The sequence below is a fragment of the Dermacentor andersoni genome, chromosome 6 (assembly GCF_023375885.2).
Source record: "Dermacentor andersoni chromosome 6, qqDerAnde1_hic_scaffold, whole genome shotgun sequence".
In the NCBI taxonomy this organism is placed as follows: Eukaryota; Metazoa; Arthropoda; class Arachnida; order Ixodida; family Ixodidae; genus Dermacentor; species Dermacentor andersoni.
Window position 1 is genome coordinate 116,065,479 of NC_092819.1, and position 22,491 is coordinate 116,087,969.

A 22,491-nucleotide genomic window follows, 5' to 3' on the forward strand; every position below is an offset into this window, starting at 1 on the left:
GATCTTTCGTCTCCTGCGATATCTTACTGTTATCCTGTCTAACGGAGTTACGGCCGACTTCTATTGCACACTCCTTAATGATGCCCATAAGATTGTCGTTCATTGCTTCAACACTAAGTTCCTCTTCCTGAGTTAAAGCCGAATACCTGTTCTGTAGCTTGATGCGGAATTCCTCTAGTTTCCCTCTTACCACTAACTCATTGATTAGCTTCTGATGTACCAGTTTCTTCCGTTCTCTCCTCAAGTCTAGGCTAATTTGAGTTCTTACCATGCTATGGTCACTGCAGCGCACTTTGCCGAGCACGTCCACATCTTGTATGATGCCTGGGTTAGCGCAGAGTATAAGATCAATTTCATTTCTGATCCCGCTTGCGGAAGAAGGTATGCATTATCCGCATGTTATTCTTTTCAGTATATTCTAGTAATAACTCTCCCCTGCTATACCTAGAGCCTATGCCATATTCCCCCACTGACTAGTCTCCAGTCTGATTCTTGCCTTCCTTGGCATTGAAGTCGCCCATCAGTATAGTGTATTTTGTTTTGACTTTACCCATCGCCGATTCCACGTCTTCATAAAAGCTTTCGACTTCCTGGTCATCATGACTGGATGTAGGGGCGTAGACCTGTACTACCTTCAATTTTACCTCTTATTAAGTTTCACAACAAGACCTGCCACCCTCCCGCTAATGCTATAGAATTTCTGTATGTTACCATATATATCCTTATTAATGAGGAATCCGACTCCTAGTTCTCGTCTCTCCGTTACGCCCCGGTAGCACAGTACGTGCCCGCTTTTTAGCACTGTATATGCTTCTTTTGTCCTCCTAACCTCACTGAGCCCTATTATATCCCATTTACTGCCATCTAATTCCGCCAATAACACTGCTAGACTCGCCTCACTAGATAGCGTTCTAACGTTAAACGTTGCCAGGTTCAGATTCCAATGGCGGCTTGTCCGGAGCCAGGGATTCTTAGCACCCTCTGCAGCGTCACAGATCTGACTGCCGCCGTGGTCAGTTGCTTCGCGGCTGCTGGGGACTGAGGGCCGGGGTTTGATTGCTGTATTCATATAGGAGGTTGTGGCCAAGTACTGCACCAGGGTGGCTAATCCTGCTCTGGTGAGAGAGTGCGTTACCGGTTCTGGTCACCAGGGTCAGGCCGAACCCCAGGCCTGTTTATGCAATTTTCTCAACACACGGTTTCTTTTTTTTTTGCGGTGGAAAATTGCGTGGCACCGGGATTTGAGCCATGGTCCTCTTGCATGCGAGGCGGATACTCTACCGCCACTGCAGGAGTTGTACGCTTCATTTAACCTACAGTGGTGCCTTCTTAGATCAGTCAAGGTGGACCAATCTGAGCTCGGTTAAACCGCACAGATGGCACATAGCTGCAGAAACCTCGTATTTGTGACCTGCGCAGGTGCGGCCATACATAATAAAGATTTTTTAGGGGTCTCGTACAGTGATAAACTGGAAAAAAAAGTAAAACGAAAAAAAAAGAAGAGAACAGGGGATTTGAACTTGTGACCCTTGGATGATGCCTTGAGAGACAGCTCAGTCGGTTGGTCCGTCAGGCCCCAGGTTACATTTAGCGCCGTAGCTCATGTCCAGAGCCTCGCCCTTGCGTGGAAAGAGGCTCATCTTATCCGCGATGGGCGATTGCACGCGAAAAGCTTCTTTAATAAATTTAGAGACTTTAGAAAATGTTTCGTTAACAACCGATAACATGGCAAACAGCACTCGAATACGACAAGAGGAATTATTGGCATAGAAAATTTCCTTGAACTAAGTCTGGTTTGCGAGAGAAATGCTTCTAAGTGCTGAACATTTTAAAAGATGAGGGAATATAAGATATTCTCCGCGCTCACCGAGAGCATGGCGGCCGCACGAGACAACACCAGGCACCTTACTGAGGCATACTCTGTGGCCGGACCAAAGCCCCTTTTTCAGCCAGCCAGGCGCAGATCACGTGCGTTCCGATCGCCCAAGGGTGCGCGGACATTGTGTAGTTTGAATCGAGCGGACTTGAGCGGCAGTGGAGACTAGGAAAAGGTTTAGCAGGTGTGCGGCGAGTGCGGCGCGCTTAGCGTGGGAAGCTAGCCCGAGCAACCACGGCGCTGCAATTATGCTTCAGAAATTTTCCTTTCCTTTTTTTTTACTCCCTTAAACTCGTTCTCTTAACTACTGCACGCAGAAACAAAGCAACAGCGCTCGCGTTCGATCCCGCAGATGAGATGGACTATACATATACATACATATATATATATATATATATATATATATATATATATATATATATATATATATATATATATATATATATATATATACATATATATACGCAGGAAAGAGACGACGAACTTTTTGGAAGACTTCTTTTACTTAACGTTTTCGGCTGGTGGACCAGCCTTCGTCAGAGTAAAAGAAGTCAAGTAAAAGAAGTCTTCCAAAAAGTTCGTCGTCTCTTTCCTGCGTATGTTACGTGGGGCCCTGCGTGCCGAACTTTGAAGAAAACCCCTATATATATATATATATATATATATATATATATATATATATATATATATATATATGTGTGTGTGTGTATACAGTAATTACCAGTCATAGCACTCGTAGTACAGCTCCCTGCGCCGTTTTCTTTCGAAAGTAGTCATATTAGAGTTATTATAATTAGGTAAAGGTATTTGGCTCTCGTGAGCAGCAATCCTTGAGATAGTTACTCGGGCTAGCGCGCTAAGCGTGCCGCACTCGCCACGCACCTGCCTAAACTTTTCCTTGTCTCCAGTGCCGCTGGAGTCCGCTCGATTCAAACTACACAATGTCCGCGCATCCTTGGGCGATCGGAACGCACGTGATCTGCGCCTGGCTGGCTGAAAAAGGGGCTTTGGTCCGGCCACAGAGCTCTATGCCTCAGTAAGGTGCCTGGTGTAGTCTCGTGCGGCCGCCATGCTCTCGGTGAGCGCGGAGAATATCTTATTTTCCCTCATCGTTTAAAATGTTCAGCACTTAGAAGCATTTCTCTCGCAAACCAGACTTAGTTCAAGGAAATTCTCCATGTCTCAATAATTCCTCATTTCGTATTCGAGTGCTGATTGCCATGTTATCGGTTATTAACGAAACATTTTCTCAAGTCTCTAAATTTATTAAGGAAGTTTTTCGTGTGCGAACCATGCCTGGCCATGCACGTTTATATCTCCTTCCGCTTCTCTACCGCGGGTGCGCTTCAAAGCCACAGCACTGCAATTATGCTTCAGAAATTTTCCTTTCCTTTTTTTTTACTCCCTTAAACTCGTTTTCTTAACTACTACACGCAGAAACAAAGCAATAGCGCTCGCATTCGATCACGTAGATGAGATGGAATATATATATATATATATATATATATATATATACATATATATGTATATATATTCATATATTATAAACACTACTAAATTTCATTGACGCCTCACGACTAGCCTTTCAAAATTTTCGGCACATGTTTCCAATGACGCTTTCCTAAAATGAATAACTGCAGTATAGAGCATGGCTTTCCGGAAACGCTCAATAAATACTTGCCGAAGAAAGGTAAGACTTTGTCGGAAACAAAGATAGCTGCTGGATAACTTGCGTGGCCGCAAATAAATGTTAAATGGACCGTTGCCAAAAAAATATACTACACGTCGCTGCTTAAAAGATATAAATGTTAGACGATTACACCGCCCCGAACAATAAATAACGAAATGCAAGCAAAACTCGCAGGTTTTCATAAAGGATTTCACCGCGAAAGTGAATGTCAAATTTTATTTAATCGATATTGTGCATTGTTTCAAGATTTTATTCATCTTTCACTTCTGATAACTTGTGATGATTTGTTTAGCAGACGAGAAAACAGTAATGATATTTTCACAGTGGGTTGTTGCGAAATTTTGGTTAGTTTGTGTATACGAAAATACAGAACAGTTCGCTTCTTATTACCAATACTTAGTGTGTAATATTTAGTTCGTAATGGAAACTAGGAATAATCGCCGAGCCCTCTATTTCGTCATTATACAAAGAGGGATCACAATTATTTTGTACACATTTGAGACCTGCTACAATGGCTCAGGGTTTGTGGCGTACTGCTGCTGAGATTAAGGTTACTGGTTTGGTTCCCTACCACAGCGCTCGTTTTCTGGCGAGTAAAACTGCAAAAAATACTGGGGCATTAGGAAACCCAGATGGCCGAAATCACTGTGGAACCCTACATAACCATGTCCCTGGTAACCTACTGTATAGATTTCATGGCTTAGACCTCAAAATATATTTGAATAAATCATCGCGTTTCAAAAGTGGAACGTGTAAAATTTCGCTTGAAGGAGATGCCTACCACGAAGAAATTATGCAACGATCATTGAGCATTATTTGTTACAATGTCACAGTATTCATCCAGAGATAAATCCGAAAATAGTTTGCGTGCCAAAGCCATTACGTTTTGAGGGCATCAGAGGCTGGTTGTCAAAGGCATAGAGACACGTCTGGAACGCCACCACATCGGTTGCACGGAGTAAAGGAAAACAACCATGCAAAATAAGGCAAACTTCTTTTTGCCTGTTGACCTGAGCGTATGACAGAAGTTATATTAGGCTGTGCAGTACATGTAAAGAATTGAGCGTGATGGCATGCGCCATTGTCGTTTTAATGGGGTGCTGACATTATTACAGTTCTCATTCTGGCCTATTTTATGGATATGCAAACGCACAGTCCCGAATGATGGGGAAATTAAAAACAATTGCGGCCTTGACTTGTCTCGCGTTACCTGCCGTGTCCACTGAAATCACCATCACTACCTAATGCAATGGTACAACAGCTGTCACACTTCGATGTGGTGCGGCGATGTTGTCAGCCAATGCAGTCACTAAATGTTTTTACGAAAACTCGGATATTGACATTTTTACTGCCATCGATATTGGCATGGCGCGTCTGCAAATTCAATATTTTTTATCTGGAAAGACAACCACCGTTTAACAAATTATAGGTAGGGAAACCTGCCTTACTCTTTAATTTTGGCCGAAATGCATGCTGTTTCGGCGTTGATGGAAACGTGCACGTCCTGGGACAATATTGGAGTCGAAATTATAGTGCCGCAGTTCAAGGCCAGTTGCTCCAATCCAACGTCGAGCTGCACATTTAGTCCGGCGTCGTCAGCGCTGATGTAGTTCGATCCCGTTCTCTGTATGGTGCCGAGGCCTGATAAGCGGCCGTCGTGCAGCTTGATGTCTCCGAGCTCTGGTATTTCTACCGTCAAATTTGGCAGCATGAGTGGGTCTATTTGCAAAAGGTTTACGCCCAATCTTAGTATTTTCACGAATGCCGATGTAGTGTCGCCGGACTTACAACCTGTTGAGTCGTAGGGTAGAATAGAACAAGCACAAGCCTAAATATTAGGTAAATGCAGATAAAATGCATAACAAAACTGTAAGGTCGCTAAACGCGTTTCTGAGTTTCCAAGTTCTTCCAGTATAGTTTTGCTGCTTAGTGTACCGTGATTCTGAAATCGAAAGTAATGGCATTAGGGAGCGTAAGAACAAGAAAAATTTGGTTTATTAACCTGCACAGAACACGCTGAAAGGGGATTTAAAAAAGATCACCGACAAAGCACTCCGTACAGATGGTTAATATGCGAAGCTGAAACATGCGGCCCCGGTGTTTATCACGATGTTAATCCTGATGGTCCATTAAAGGACGGCTTGGTATAATGCCCGATCCTTGGTACGCAGTTGCTGCTTGTGCTCGGAAGCACGAGCCCGTTCTTGCGCCCGGGCTGCAGCATCGGCACGACATAGACAAGCACATTCCTGGTTCTGCTCGCGGCGTTGCTGCTCGAAAGCTTCCTGCTCCTCAGGAGTACGTATGATCTGTGACATGCCCATTTCGGAGACCGAAAGAAACTGCTGCGGGCGCGTTCAGCTGTGACGCAGCGCAACGACTACACTATTGGCGCAGCTAATTATAGACCGCCTCGATGGCTCAAGGCTTTTTCACTGTGATCCTTGACGTCATGTTATCTGGCCCGACTGCCATAGAAACTAATGGGCATGCCCCCGAATCGGCACCGCGATTTTGACATCACTGCTTTCATCACGCCAGCCTTGTCAATTGAAGTTTCGGGCCACATAGCGTGACGTCATGGATCGACGTAAACAGGCCTCTGCTATCTAGGTGGCGCTGCTAATCGCGCGCCTCTGCTTCTGTCTTTCTTTTTCGCACACATTCATGGGTTTGCGCCTGAAGAGTTTTTGGCATGCAGGGGACTGACAGACGCACGAACGGGTGGACGAATCGGCTAGCCATGTACAGCTTCGCTGCAAAAAAAAAAAAAGCCATAGATGAGTACAAAGAAGTCGAAATTGGCACACATACTTTCCAGGGGCCACATGTCACTTTCACAAGCCCGAAATACCAGAAGGGAACTAGTGCTGCGTCTGCCTCAAAAATCCTATGCGACCATCCTGAGAACTCGCCAATGTTTCTGCAATCTTTCCAACGTGGTGAGCATCATTTTGATTTCCCCAACATGACGTGTATACAATATTCCTAAAGGATCTGATGAAGTTTCGTTCATATTCAGGCATGTACCAGGCCTTATTTTCTTGAACTATGGAGAGCTATTCTCTAGCGAGGGAGGGCGAAAACATATCCAGCGGTTTACTTCATTTCATTCAACTCTTTTTTATACTGTTAGCCCTGTAGAGTGCCATTACGGCTGTAAGGTACAAAAATTAATGAGGCAAACATTTGTTACAAAGTTCTAGCGATGCTTCTCGGGGTTGTTGTAAAGAGCAGCTCAAGATATACAAGAACAATGGCACACATATACTAAAAGTACATACGTAAGGTGCAGTGCAAGAAGCATTGTATACAAGAGCAAGGGACAAGCATGGGCGGAATCATGAGAATGACATGCAGAATAAGATTTACATGTAGTCACAATGTCATGTACAGAAAGAACGCGTTATATTTTCTTCAAATGAGGTAAGCGAAGAAGATCTGATTGTAGAGTCAGGTAAAAAGTTCCATTCTACGATAAGACGAGCCAAGTAAGCGAACTTAAAGTAGTCGTTACGGGGCCGAGGGGTGGTACATATATATTGCCGCGAGACATAAGAAGTTTGTCACATTAGGCCGCCGTCGATAAAGAAATAGAGGTTGCTTCTCGCTATCTTGGCGGCACTGACAACAACAACGACTCCTGTGCTGCTCGCCTTACTTGTATTTGGGAATAAAAATATTTCAGGCAACATTTCTGGTGGAAGTGCTGGGTACGCTGCCTGTTCATCACCATCACCCCAGCACGGAAGTCCGAGGCGGTCGCCGCGTTGATCCCTTTGCGATGGCTGCCGAAGCACCCACCGCGCCGGAACTTACCGTGCCACAGCCGCTCCCACCATCTCTCATCTTATCGCTTCCAAAAGATCCACGCACCTTCTATGGCACAGATGACGTGGAGGTTAAGGATTAGATTTCATCGTACGGGCGTTTCAGCAAACGGAACAGTTGGGACGATACCCTTATGCTGGCAAATGTGGTATCTTATCTTAAGGGAACCGCGCGCGTCTGGTACGAGATGCATGAGGACTATGTCCCTAGCTGGGACCTATGCAAAGAAAAACTGAACGATTTGTTCGGCAAGCCATTAGCTCGTCAGCTAGCCGCTAAAAAGGAACTTGGCTCTCGCTCGAAGTCACCTACTGAATCATACGTTTGGTATAGTCAAGATATCACAGCGCTTTGCCGCAACGTTGACGGCAACATGTCCAAAGAGGAAAAGATAGGGCACATACTCAAACGTATCGCCGACGACGCAATTAAAGTTTTGATATTCAGGAAGTGTGCTACCGTGGATGCCATTGTGAAAGACTTACGGCGATTCAAACAAGCATAATCCTGCCGTATCGCCCAGCAATTCACCAAGCTCCCCAATACTGCTGCATCGCCATCATGCGAACAATTGCCACAGGCTTTACAATCGCCTCCTTCGGACACTTTGACACGTATCGTTCGTCGTAAAATAGAAGCAATGTCACCCTCCCCTGTTGTGCCTGATGCCTCGATTGCCAACCAGCCTATGGTTTCCTTGATTCAAGCCGTGGTTCGACAGTAAGTCGCTAATTTGGGACTATCCTGTCTGCACCGTGCGCGTTCCACCATTTACACCAGTCACACAGAAATCAGAAAGCTCAATTGAGTAAGTAATGTAATTTCTGTAAATAACTTTTTGATAAGGTACCTTATGCCACATATTTCAATATACCATGAGAAGCCAATAAAGACACCAAAGAAAAACAAAGAGGAAATTGTACTTAGCAAGTGCATTAAAGAAATAATAAATTAATGGCAATGGAAGTGGATGAAAAAACAACTTGCCGCAGTTGTGGAACGATCGCACGCCTTCGCATTACGTGTGCGATGCTCTGTAATGCGAAGAGATGGGATCGTTCCCCACCTGCGGCAAGTTGTTTTTTCATTCACTTTCATTTCCATTAATTTATCATTTAATTCACTTGGTAAGTACAAGTAATTTCCCATATGTTTTCCTTGGTGTCTTTGCCCGCTTCTCAAGATATGGTTAATAAAAATCGGGCCCCTCGGTTAACCCCCTTTCTTCTCGTATTTCAATATACGAATTATAGCCGCCGAGTTCCCCCTGCGTATCCACTTACAACGAATTCTCTGGACAGCAACAGTTCCAAGATATTCCTACAAAATGCACTTGCGCTTCAATTACTTTTTTATGAAACCGCTGTTTGATACATTGAAGCGCAAAAGTAACTGGAGCCCCAATTTATTTTGGCGGACACTTTGAATGTTATCTCGGAACTGGTGTTGCCCACAGAATTCATTCTAAGTGGATACGCCTTCTGAACTCCGCGGCTATAGTTCGCGAATTCAAATATGTGGCGTAAAGTAACTAATTAAAAGTTAGCAAACTGCGTTAATTAATACATTGAACAGTCTGATTTCTTGCGGAGGTAATGGCTCATCGGGTAAATTGGATCAAGGGTTAGAATTGTGTTGCCGTATGCAATCCTTAAATAATTTGGTGCGGCTAAACAAAACATGCTCTAGATCAGTAGAGTAGTAAAAGGGGGTGAGACGGGGGGCCGTGGGCCCCTGGTGACATGGGGGGGGGGGTCATATATGTCTGAAGATCTTACTCTTTGCACCCGCTGGACTTGGCGTAAATGGCAAAGAATGGGCCGGTAATTAACTCCCATCCCGTGCTCATTTACCCGATGTATCCGATGTGTAGTGCCGCAGAATTGTAGGCTGCAGCTTCATAAGTATCCTACCTAATAATTGCATGAATGTGCGGCTAACAAATTTATTTCGCTAAGTGGTCGCTAAACTACTCGCCTTAGCGGAACATTTCGTGTGCTATTGCGGTGCACTCATACTCGGAGCGGCCGTCGCTAAACATACAGTATGGAGATGTGGCTCTTGAGTCCCTCTTTCGTTCATTCCGCGCAATATTAAAGTAGGATATCTAAATTAGCCCCTTAATTAGCGATTATAGAGGAAACATTGCAATCGGGATTAGAGGACCCAAACTCACATTATTAACTCAACAAAAACGTATCTAAACAAGATCGCCTAGGCTGCTAGAGCCTGCCGTACTTTGGCACTGCGCGCGGCTCAGTATAGCAGTACCGAAAGAAATATGAAAGGATCCACCGGTGACGTCGCGTCTCTCTATCCTCTTCATTGCTAGTGCGGACCAACAGTAGCGCAAGCTTTCGCTGGTACAGGCTTCATCGCGGCCTTCTCTTTTACAAGCGAAGCTTGTATTGGCTCACAAGTGGCGTTGTCGTGGTCACGCAGAAAAAAAAAAAAAAAAACCTAGTGGCTCCCAGAGCAGAGCAGCTGCGGGAAAGGGTGGTTTGGGCTCACGGCTGCGAGGGCGCCGGAGCGTGGATCACTAGCAGGAATTCCGCAAACAATCACAGCGGATTCGCTTCCACCATGGAGGAAAAGGGCAGAAAAAGGTTTCGCGCGCGCAGCGCCCTTAAAAAAGAAGACATTCAATAAGAGCGGACATTCCCATAGAGCCTAGCGGCGCAACGCAGAAAAAAAGGACTGTAGCGCAAAAAACGGAACGGATTGACACCATCCAGTTTCGGTTTTGGGCGCACGCGTTGCGCCGGCTGCACTAATCGGAGCGGCATTTCTTTTTTGGCTACTGCTGCTAAATTGCGCTCGTTAATAGTAGGGAATCATTTCATATAGTAGAAATGATTGCGAAAGAGCTTACAAGCTTCCATTTAATCTGTGCCACGCCAAATCTCATAAAGTAGACGCAAGACGCCTTGTAATTGAGGAAATGTTTATTTTGGTCTATACAAATGCTCGTCCCGGGCTTTTGTGCATTCATCCAACATTGTGACACCAGGTAAGCAGTTGTTCTCACACGAAGCACCACCGAATGGCATCAGCTGAAAAAATTCAGTACACGCGAAACTAACTCCATCAGAAAGCCGGGTGCGGCGAGCGCGCCCAAAATCTACCGAAAAAAAGTTAAAATAATGTTGGGCTCATAGAAAGGGTCGCAAACATCTCCCAGTGCGAGTCATTAACTCAATTTAACTACGCCAGGACGGCCCAGGGGTTTTTCGCTAACTGCGTCACAAGTCTCGGTTCCGTTTAGTTGAAGCCTAAATTGCTTGAAATGCGTCGCAGACTATCGAACAAAATTTTTCACCTTGCCCTGGTCCAATCGTGCGGTGGTACCGTGTCGAAGTGCACAAGGAACGCAAGGATACCATAGAGTAACATAGTAAACGACAAGAGCGGACACTTTTTCCTATTTTGCTTGATAGGATCTGCCACCTAGCGGAATCGGCGAAGCCCCATAGCACGGTCGCGAAACGGCTCGAGTGTCCGCTCTTGCCGTTTACTATGTTACTCTATGACCGAGCTATGGAGCTTCGTTGATTCCGCTAGGTGGCACAACACATCAAGAAAAATGCGACTGTGGCTGCTACTAGCAGCTTGACAGACGGCATGACCACTGGGCGCTACCCAACACGTGCGAAGCTTAGTCAGGCCGCGCCGCCGGGCTCTTTATGTAAAGTGCACCTGAGCATCGTTGGGTTCTTTTGCCAGCGTCTGCTTCATCGCAGTTTCATGGCAAGGCCACAGCAAGTTCTTTTGCGCGTTGTTAACGTATTATTCTCTTCGAATTTCGTTATGTCACTCTTAACCGCATGAACGAGTGATGGCGGCCTTCCAGCCATGAACAGCTGCTGGCCATTCGCTACGCTGATTTTCATTTCTTATTCTTTTTTATGCGCAGCAATGAGCGGTGATGCTGGCGATAACAGCGATGCGGCAGCGTCCGAGCCGCGAGGCACGTTCGATACAATGACGAAGTTAGAAAATAAAATAAAGTGGTTCGTTAAGAAGTGCCGCCTATGAACGCATGCCATTCGGGGCAGAGAGCTTTATGTTACGCGCAGTGACTGCTGAAAAGTCTAGTGTTCTACTTTTGCAAAAGCAATGTAGCTATTTCTAAAGCGGTACACGTGCAATATTTGCAGTATGGCAATAATGCGCACTCTGTTAACCTCTGTAGCAGACTATGTGTGCTCGAGCGTTATTGGATAGCTGTGCTGCATTGGGCTGAAGATACGTGTTTTCATGCTTTAATTGTGTATGGAGTCGTTACCGTTGAAAGTTCCGGGTTTCTTAGCATTTATAACAGTGCTTTCTTAACAAACAAAAAATACGCATTACATGAAGGAACGCAGCATCTCCATTATAAAGTTTTGTAGGCTCCAGTATTGCCTATACGAAGGAACGTAACGTCTACATTGAATTGCTTTGAAGACTCCAGTATGGCGTACCTTCTGTCTGTCATTCTACGTATTGCAGGAATTTCCACAATTTCCTCAAAGTAGACTGTACAGCCGAAGGACATCATGCATACTCAAGGATAAAATTCCAAGTACCGGAAGACGATTTCAAGGCTTCGAAGACAGCAGGTGAAGACCCCCAACAAAAGTGCTTAATTGCAGCTGCTTAATGACGGATGCAGTGGCTTACACATTCCAGATGAGGATGTTGGTGCGTGCTCAATTATTTTTGCAGCCGTTTTATTTCGGCACGCTACCATTCGCATAATTTTGCTGCTCTAATTCACCCTCCTTCGCTGAAGTAAAGGAAAAAAAAATGTCATATTTTTCTTTCCTTCTAAAACAATCTCGTTTGGAGCAAATGAATTGCTGTCGTGTATGTCCAGCTTTTTCTCATTATCTGTATAGTTGTAACACGCCTTCCGTGTGTTTTGCTTGTGCAAGGTTATTGCCATCACGCTACGAATTTTCGACTATTCTCCATAACACCGGTATCACACGACCACTTTCGATCGCGATCAAGTCCGATCCGCATTGAAATTCTCGACTGCTATTGGCTCCATCGCGCAGCTTGCGCAAAAGAACCAATGGCGACCGAGAAATTCAAATTGGATTGGGCTTGATCGCGTTTAAATTGAGCCATGTGACACCCGTGTTACTTGCATTTCGCTGTTTCCGAGAGCATTCTAGAGGATTCTAGAGCATTCCCGGATTCACCTCTCTCGAACTTCTTGCCGCGGGCCGCAGCGTCCGAGTTGCTGCCGGCCCGTAATGACTGTACGACTGTTCATTGACGTCTCACTGTAAATAATGTAAAAATAAACCTCCCAAGTTTTTCATCCCGACGTCCTCCCCAACTCCTACAACTGGTTGGCAGCGGTGAGATCACCTCCGAATGCAACAGCTGGTGGCAGCGCTACGGATCAACCTTCGTCGAGAGAGATGCTAAGGAACCGGGAAGAGCGAAGAAGAGAGAGCCTTCGTCGAAAGAGGTCCGAAGGAACTGGGAGTAGCGAAGAAGAGCGAGCCTTCGACCCAGGGAGTTCTGAGGAACCGGGAACAGCGGACAAATGAACCGGATGGCAGGGTGCTGCAACCGTAAGTGAGCGCGTGGTTTTTTTCCTTTTGATTCGCCAGACTCAAATGTTGTGTGTTCATTTTGATAGTTCTGGGAATCGGGAATTTGATGCATTGTGTATTTGCACAAATTAATTAAGGAAAACAGTTCTAACCACCTGTCCGGGCAGCTGCCATGAATCTTAGAAGGTTGACGAAGTTAGACTTGTTGTTGGTGTGCGACGATTTGGGAGTTAAGGCGGACGAACAGATGAAAACGCCAGCTATCATAAAGGCGATTGAAGATAGTGGCAATGATGATAAAAGCATTGAGCTTGCTTGGGAAGTGATACAGGAACCACGGGAGCGTGAGCGTCGTGAACGTGAGCGTGAGCGTCGTGAACGTAAGAGTGAGCGTAAGCGTGAAGAACGCGAGAATCAACGGAAGCGTGAGCTTCAAGAACTTACTCTTAAGTGTGAGCGTCACGAACGCGGGAATGAACGCAAACGTGAGTATCAGGAACGTAAGCGTGAGCGTGAGCAAAAGTATGAGAGAGAGAAGGCAGCACTGATCAAAGAGATACAGTATTGTGATCACTTAATGGCACAGAGCAAACGGCTGTCTGAGAATTCTGTAAGTAGTACAGAGCGAAAGAATGAGGCAGCATCGAGCGGATTTTCGCCAAAAGCCGACGAGAAGAGTAGTGCCTGGGAGATTGGCTGCAGATTCATAAGTGAAGGGAAAAGGCTAGCTGCTAACGATGCCTTAGTGGCAACAGAGGCCGTTAAAGGCCGCAAGGAGAGCGACGAGGTGCGGTGCCAGCAGAAGACTGTAGAGACAGCTAGGCCAGCTGCGAACAAATTGGCACAGTTACCGCGCGTGTGCGTCGCTGGTAATGTTAGCGAGGTTGCTAGCGAAGAAAAGGGTACTGCTGACCCGACAGACGCGAGCACCCATGTAGAGCCAGATCTGCGTGCAGAAGTGAGGTGCGAACTGGACGATGCAGTTGAGAATAGTTCTCGGGGTGGCGAGCTCCGTAGCTCACAAGAGAACAACTGCATTGTTTAAGGGATCGGTGCAGCTCTCCGCCAGTCTAGATAGCCTAGATAGGGATGATTCAGTTATTAATCATTCGGACTGTGCGCGTGAGACAGCGATCGAGACCGACGGGCTGTGTGTCGATGCACAGCGTGAGCTGGGCAATGCAGTAGAGGGCAGTTCGCAAGAGTGCGAGTTGCATAACTCGAGTAAAGCTTGCTGCATTGTTCCAGAGTCGGTTGGGCTGTCCGCCAGTCGAGGCAAAGTGAGAGTCGATTTAAATGTAAATCACTCAGACTGTGCGGGTAAGAGACCGATCCGGGCCGACGAAAGTGTACCGGCCAGCACGAGGCACGAGAAGGCGACATGAAAGCGAGTGCAAAGAGAAAGGGCCGTAAAAAGAAGCGCGGTAAAGACCGTAAGACGGTAACTTATGTAGCGCCGCCAAAGATGGCGAGAAAGCCAAAAGGGCAGGGCGCGAGGAAAAAGGTGCGGTCGTCACGGACGGTGTTGACGCATCCAAAACGTTCGAGCCACCGGTCAAAGGGGGACCGCGAAGCATGTTCTGCACGGACGCGGACAAAGGGCACGGGGCTCTTAAACTCCTCGTCGTTCCGTAGTTCTTTTCAAAGCTCAGCGTGCAGTACGAAGAAGCGCAAGGTGGCAGGACGAGACCAGGTGGGGAGTAGAGACGCGGTCAATCGAGTTTGTGAGGAAAGCGGGGCGCCAGGATGCAAATTGGCAGGAGACCGTAACGTCTTCGGGGAGCTGATATTGAGTCAACCCTTTTGCTGTTCCTCGGCAGCCAGAGTAGCTTTCAAACCGCGACCACCTCGGGTACGGCTCAAAGTATGAGTCAGACATAAGCGTTTGGAAAGGGAGGCCAAGAGCGCTTCCGTAGAAATGAAGTGTTTTGTTTTTTATTTTTGAGCATCGGAAAGTTTTCGCGAATTGAGACGAGGATTTCTTTCAATGTGTAAGGTTTGAGCTTTGTTTGTGTTTTCGTTTGAGAAGCTCCGAGATTTGAAAGATGAGGTTTGTGTAAACATGTAGTCTCGCGAGTGTTAGTTAATGAGTAAATAGGCTTTCTTTTTTGTATGTGTGAGTAACCTGAGGGTCAAGGTTATCGCTGAGAGGCCTATCATAACGCGCGTGTGTTTTAGTTAACCTTCTTTTTTTAAGCGTTTTTTTATTTACTAAGGTTAACCGCGTGGGTTTTCAGTGAGTGCATGATTTGCACCGAGAAGCGTTCTTAGTTCCATTAGCGCGTGTCCTGTGTGGACGGAAGGAAGCAGATTTATGACTGGGTTACTCGTGTGTTGAGGGCAGCCGTATTCTGACTTCTCTGAAAAGTATGCGTGGAACGAGTTATTAAAAGACGCATTATTTTAAGGGTTCTGCGGAGTGTGTAAGTCCCGCAAGTTTAATTGTTCGTTTAAGTCACGTGTCCTGTAGGATTTTCAGGGAAGAAACGTGAGTAAGCGTAAATGAAAAGTTTGCCTACAACGCAAGTACGCGTTCTGTTTAGTGACCACAAGGCTATAGTGCGCTTGTGATTACGTACTTTTGAGGCTGACCAGATTGTTCAGTGGCACCAATACGTGCGATAAGTACGCCACTGCGATAGATTGGAAACATGCTGTTCGTGTAGTTAGGCCACTTAAGTTATGTTCGGCTGTTTTCATTTGTTGTTTGCAACGTCAACGACCCTTTGTTTTGCGACAACAATACTACTCTGGTCTTGTCGGCTTTCGAGGAGAAATGGATAGCTGTTTGGAAGGGTGGTTTGAACTGCTTTGTCAAAATTGGGGAAATAAAAGATCAGGGTTGATTTTGACTCAGTAATAGCCTGGCGAGTCAAGGGTGAAGAGCCTGCGCTTACGCGTGGCGCAGCGCTGTGTTGTTTGTTTGTTTGACGTAGGTTCTCCAGGGCCCAGGATCCCGAAGTTAATCAAACGAGGCTCGACACCAATACCCTGCAGGTTCTTTCAGCGTTCCTCATGGCCAGCGAATTGAGTTCACCGGCCATTCAGAACATCCGGGGCGAGGACGAGCTGTTAGATATGGGGCTGTTTCCTGAGCCCCCTTCGAGTTCCCCAGACCACATCGAATCGCACCACAGCTAATTGAGAAGCGCAGAGGCGCGCACGGGCAAACAAGTTGAGGGCCCCCACTTCGTACGCCGCCGGTTGGACTATTCAATGCTTGACTCTGCTAAAATGCGAAGGGATCGCCCGGCATTGTTGCAAGTAAATTGGGTCCCGAAGCAAGACGGCTGTAATGCGCCGGGACAACCTCCTGGCTGTAATGCACCGTGACAACAAGACGGCTGTAATGCACCGTGACAACAAGACGGCTGTGATGTACCGGGAAAGCCTGGCAGCGTCTCACCGGCCGCCTTTGAAGAGAGCATTGCACCACAGCAAGGCAAGACCGCGGGTAGCCGCCGGGTGTGACACCACCGCACGGGTGCCTACCATTGGCCGAAGGTGGCGTCATCTGAGCGGGCTCTCCCATCGGCCGAACATGACGCGCCTTCCAGAGATCGAAGGGCTTAAAAGACGCAGACCGAGAGCATTCTAGAGGATTCTAGAGCATTCCCTGATTCACCTCTCTCGAACTTCTTGCCACGGGCCGCAGCGTCCGAGTTGCTGCCGGCCCGTAATGACTGTACGACTGTTCATTGACGTCTCACTGTAAATAATGTAAAAATAAACCTCCCAAGTTTTTCATCCCGACGTCCTCCCCAACTCCTACAAGGGGCGAAGCTTCTGCACATGACTGTATTTATACGCAATGTAGTCTGGGCGCGCTCCGCATCGGTTTCGGTTTCGCCAACCTCGCAGAACCTCTTTAGTTAAGGCAGATACAATTAACTCGGTGTGAATCAATGTTTATTCACATTTGATATGTACCAAGTTCTGAACTGGGAGCATCGCAGCCTGCGTCAGAGCTCCCAAGCAGCCGTATGACGGTGTTAGGGCTTGGACGCGCAACCGTCGATGGCGTCGGTAAAACCGGCGTAGCAATCAGCACGCCACATCATCAGTTCGGTAGATGCGGATGGTTGCGATTTCTAGATGGGCTCGCTTGGTTTCCGCGCAGATGCAGCAAACACTTTTGTGTGTGCTTCAACCGTCTTTTGCTGCTAAAGTTGGTCAACAACCTCTCAGGGGAGTTGATTGGCGGGACAGCAAGCGACGAAAACTCACCAGAAGACACGGGCACCATTTTGCGTTTGATGAATGTGCAAAACGTGCGACGGTTACGGATGTGCGAAAACTCGAAAGACTAAACTACAATAAAATACCAATAGCTTACTGGTCAATATTAGGTATTGTTTCAAACTCGGTGCTGTAAAAAAGAAGCAGGATGTTGTTTTCAATTTCCCACGTAAGAAACGTCAACAAAACTTTGGGACTACTTCCAGTATCGGTAAAGCAGGTGCGCTTAGTTTCCGTAGCCTTCGTTTCATAGCCAAGAAAAGTTGTCCGCGAGTATAACAATTCATATGGGTTCATAAGCTTTATACTGGCAGGATCAAGTTTCGCAATATTGGTAATGACACCGGGCTGCATGGAGATGAGCAAGAGGTACAACACTTACGCATACTTGAACAACTGTGTCCCTGGAAGTATCACAACATGGCATGTACACGTTGACGTTCACGTAATGCGACTTTTCTTGCAAATGAGGGTCGGCGGACAATGTGGTTTTTTTTCGACTGTCAAAGTGCGCATTCTTTCCAGAAATGACCTTCAACTTAGTGTTTGTGCTCTTTAAAGGCTTTGCGTGGGAGATATTGAGCTAAGAAGCTTTCGCTCCTACCAAAGCGGCTCACGAAGACTGCCGTGATTTTCTCGTTAATCATACAATGACGAAGTATTTGTGAGAACACTGCAAAGATTCCCAGAGTGGCTGCGCTGGTTATGGGCGATAACACGTAGCCTTGTAAGTTTGATTCTCGGCTCCAATGGCAGTGCCATACACTGGTTCGCAACCATGCGTGAACCCAAGAGGCCGCAGGCACACCTGAGCTTAAACCGTATGCATGCCTCTCTCATGCGAGCGCCAACTGCAGTCGAGCACCTGTACAACGAACGCCTCAAGAACGGAATGGCCTCTAAAGCAAAAGAATACCTTCTTCCTCTTCTTTTGTGAGCTGTGTCCTGCGCGATCTTTGACATGAAGTTACCTCTATAACGAACGATTCAGGAGGCTCCAAGCACTTCGTTGTAAAGGCGTCGACCTGTATTACACCTCTCTTACACGACGGACACGCATACGTCACATACAACTTAGTGGGAGCTAGAGCACATGCGTGCACGCTAGCTTCCATTAGGCCACTGTAATTAATTAATTTATTCCTTATTCACGAGCGGGAGCGTGTCGGTTAACCCCGTTCACGCTCAGGACCCATATGAGGCATCTAGCCAGGACTCCTTGTGATCACTTAGCCTCTCTAACAGCGGACATACCACACACACCTTTCAGGCAAACGATAACCACATATGACGAATCATTGCGAGCTTGTTTCACTCCGGCTCCGAGACCTTCGATCCCTCCATGGTCTCTCGCTCAGCCAAAAATCAGCCTCACAATGCCTGGTATCTCGAAAAAAGCCGATCTATCATCACCAGCCCTTAGAAAGCTCACGCTACTATATTTGTACGAGAACTACCGTGATTCTACGCATATTTACACTGATGGATCTGTCCTTCCAAGCAGCGCGGCGGCAATCGTCATACCAGCGAAAGCTATAACAATCAAATTTACGACGACCCACGCGACAACATCGACGGCAGCAGAGCTCGCAGCGCTCTTTACTGCCCCTCATCACCTTGCTGATGAACCGCCACGCAAGTGGACAGTATTCTGCGATTCGAAGGCGGCACTGCAGTCTTCACTGTCACCTTTACGACGCGGACCACACCAGCACCTAATATTTTATGTTACAGAGACGTTACAACATATAAGTGATGCAGGCCATGAAATAACCTTCCAGTGCCTTCCAATTCACTGCGGCATTATCGGCAATGAAGGGGCGGGTCAAGCTGCCCGCTCAGCCCATACTTGCTCGGCAGTGCACCGCGTCGCAATGGAATGAACCACACTTAATAAATACGCGACTGTACTCACTTAATACCACATTGTGGTATTAAGTCTTCGAGCGCCATCACAGCTTCGCCGTGGAGACGCCACGCTTATATATCGACTGTGGTTGGGCGTTGCATTTACCACAGCCTATGCATTCCACATAGGGATGACCGGCACCACAACCTGTGACCACTGCGGCCATGAAGACTCGATTGACCATATTTTGTGCACCTGCCTGCAGTGCAGTCCACACAGGGAATGCCTTCGCCACGAACTTGACCAGCTGGACGACCAACCGCTATCGGAAAAAACAATTTTACACCATTGAAAGGACCTACCGCCACAGATGAAGGCCGTGCAAGCAATGCGGCGCTTTTTGCGATCTACCGGCCTTTGTGAACGTCTTTAACTGGAACGCCTCTTGTGCGTGTGTGCCTCCGTGTAAGCGTGTTTCTTTTTTACGCTTTCCTCTCTGTCCTCTTTCTAACCCCTGTCTCCCATCCCCAGTGTAGGGTAGCAAACCGGAGACTGATATCTGGTTAACCTTCGTGCCTTTCCTCTTTATCTCTCTCTCTCTCTCCGCGTGTTGGACATCTAAAAGTGAAACTCAAGGGGAGAAATGGAGGGTGGCAAGACCTTCAGTGGGCACATCGCTCGCCTGTGCTGACCGTCCGCTATTGCTCGCTACATCGCTTGTATCGGGTTGTGTGTCCGCAATTCGCTTCGAAGCCTGCCCACCACACACTATTAGTCGGGATCTGTGCACGCGTGAAATTTATAAGTCCGAAATTTTGCCATTAATACATGGACGGACTTATGGGGCCAACGCGGTCCTAGTATAAAAAGAAATTGAGGGCGAACAATGTGATTCAAGTGACACTATAATGCGTGAGCAATAGCATTCCCCCGCCTTACCCCCTGTTGCACGTTCCCGTTTCGCGCGCAATGAGGAGACGTGCTGCAGACAAGCACATGCTTAGGCATGTCAGAATTTATGCACGTGTATGCTGTATTGACAAATAAACTATGAAAAAATGAAACTTGAAAACTTGAATCTTCTTCGCATAGCCTGAGGATTCTCATGTTGACGCTCTTGTGAAGGATCACTCGTAGGCGGCGTGGCGTACACCGCTGTACATTACCTATAGAGAAAACCCCGCACGAAATGTGTCCATGCGTGTTTCACTTCAGAAGCGTCGAGGTGCTGCCAACCATGCCGCACGTTTGTATATGTGATTACAATTACCTGGCTGTAAATGCGATCTAGGCTGCTGTACAAAAAGGAAGGTGTATAAATCGCTGTAGTTATAAGCGCCTAACTGCATGTCTCATTTATGACCCTCGTCGGCGAAATAAACAAAAGCAAGTTACTCCCCATGCCGCAGTCAACGCTTTCGCGGGTCATCATGCTTTGAGTTTCTCCGTTCAGAGAGGGCCTGCTTCTCGCACAAGTTCAACCTTACGTGCACAGTTTCTGTTTAGTCTGAGTGTGTGTGTTAAAGAAAAGCTGGTGAAGCGCAAATGAGGTGTTCAGTGCTTTCCGGGAGTTGCGGTTTCCAACTTGGCCAGTACTGCCTTACAGTGAGGGACGTACCTTGCTTCATGAAACACAAGCAGCCCCAAAACATGTGATCATGCGGCAATCTTCCGCGTTTACTTTGTGTTTAATCTACGGTGTTACAAAGTCCGGGCATAAGGCAACAAGTGCACCTGCTGGACATGAGCCAATTAATGAGCCAGAAGGCGAGGAGAGGAGGCGACCAATTAGAGGCCGCGCAGGGTGCTGGGAGGATTCGCGATGGGCAGGTATTTCTGGCGGGCGCACAGTTCCGAAAAGCTGTAATCCGCTCGTCCCGAGCGCCAGCGGGAGCTTGCACGAGAATGCGATCAAGGAATCGGCGGCGGCGCCATCAGCCGCCTTACCCGCCGTCGCTTCTTACGCAACTTGGCGACGGCTGCTGCTGCCTCAGCGACACAGTTGTTTGCAGACTTCGTTACCTACTGCTGCCACCACCTTAGACGTTCTCATCCGTCACCCGTATGTCCTCCATGTGTAGTTCACAGCGGGTGCTCTTCAATTTGTCGTCTTGGACTGGCTCAGGACTGTTCGAGTAGCTGCGTGTACCAGCGTTCATTCTACTATTTTCTTGACCATCACTACCACGTGACAATAGTGCACAATAGTGGGTAACAGCAACTATAGCGTGACAATAGTGGGTAACAGCAAAGCTATGAGCCCCGCGTGCCAGACTACCTAGCTACGCCACTGCTGTAGATACCATTACTAGCTTGGCGTGTCCTGCAGTGAAAGCACGTTCTTAGCTGAACGTAGCGCCATCTGTTCCATTGCAAGAACACATCACGGCTGCTACGGAGCGTGATTTATGCCTTAATCCTTGCACTTCCATGGCTCTGTTTGGTACATTTGAAGTGATTGCAATTGTGATTGAAATTATTTCGACAAATCAAATTTGTTTCCATCTATATGTGGTAGCACAATTGTTTATGTCAAGGAAAAGGTGCACAAGTTCTTACGTACCCGTATTGATTGGTTGCGGTAATGGTCGCGACAGAGTGGTAAAAACGCGTTCTCTTGTATGCTCAAAGGCGCCTAATACAATTGTGTGCCCAGGCTCAAGGGTTACATCAGTTTTTCTTCGCCTAATACGTCTGATTTTTCGCGCTGGAAACGTTGAAGCCCATCTCAGCCCGCACAAAGTAGATCAGGCACTGAAAATTATCATGAACCAAGTCTTATCTGACGAAAACCTCGAGAAACTTCTTTTCGCCAAAACGGAAGACATTCAGATAAATCCTCTGGACATGTAGCGACGCGTTTAAAACTCAGTTGCATTGAAAAAGGTTCTGAGGGGGTTGTTTGCTGAAGCCGATGTAACTAAAATGTCTTATAGCGTTATCGCTTATACTCAAGCAACCTTACTACGCATGTGCTTTGATTTGGTACTGTTGTGTAGACGAAAGAAGCCATTGCTCACCCGTGCATGTGGTGTGTGCGCAAATTTCACATTGTCGCACAACGCGTGACCCAATCAGAACTCCTTCTATTCTCGCACGGGGCGTTGAGAGGCGTACCTCGCCAATACATTTGTCCATCCGAGCAAGAATAGTCGTATTTCAGGGAGCTCAGTACGCCATATTAGGTATAACTTATCCAACTCCAACCAGTGTTCATCAGTAGTTGTATGGCCTACAAATGTGCAATATAAAATATCTCGCGTTGCTCCGTAAAAATATTGGATTCTTTAACTTCATCAATTGAAACGTCCGACAAAACGCTAGGCGACAAAACAAGCTGTTAAGTAATTTATCTAAGAAAATCTACGATTACTGACTGATAGAATAGGGCACTTACACAGTAGGCGAGCAAAATTGGGATCGTGTTCGTGCTATCATTTTGAAAATTTTGAAT